This window comes from Penaeus monodon, chromosome 30 (genome assembly GCF_015228065.2).
Source record: "Penaeus monodon isolate SGIC_2016 chromosome 30, NSTDA_Pmon_1, whole genome shotgun sequence".
Classification (NCBI taxonomy): Eukaryota; Metazoa; Arthropoda; class Malacostraca; order Decapoda; family Penaeidae; genus Penaeus; species Penaeus monodon.
Genome location: NC_051415.1, coordinates 13,917,232 through 13,917,701, shown reverse-complemented (window position 1 = coordinate 13,917,701; position 470 = coordinate 13,917,232). Strand labels below are relative to the sequence as shown.

General features: G+C 34.7%; 1 protein-coding gene across 1 annotated transcript in view; it reads left to right on the top strand.

Annotated features, from left to right (window-relative positions):
- Nucleotides 1-470, top strand: part of LOC119592531 (CDGSH iron-sulfur domain-containing protein 2 homolog) — an 8,514-nt gene that overhangs the window by 670 nt on the left and 7,374 nt on the right. The gene's annotated exons all lie outside the window — the stretch shown is intronic.

Below are 470 nucleotides of genomic sequence, written 5' to 3'. Positions count from 1 at the left end.
ATCTACCACTTCTGATACTATCATTGACGCCAAGTCGATCAGTTCAGTAAAAACATTAAAATTGCTTGATGTAATTTTAGATTCTAAATTGACTTTTGAGGGTCACATCAGAGCAAGCTTCTTTCATATTTCCCAAAAGGCTAGATTAAGGAACTGGAGATCTATTTTCAATGAAGATGAGATAGTTTTAAAAGATTTTTTTTCCCTTTTTTTGCTCTTCTTTCAGTATTAATGTCCAGTTTGGATGTCCGTTTCTCAGATGTATTTAAAGCTTCTGGACCCTTCTTATTACTTAATAAATTTCCGTTACCTAACCTTAGTATGCGACTTGAACATCGTGGAATGTTTGTGGCTCTGACTTTATTTTTTCAAGATTGTTAACAATAATGACCATTTCTTCATAGTGCACTGCATGCTCAATATTTATCTGTTTCCAAATGCGTCAGAGTTTGCGAGCGAAGGCGACAATC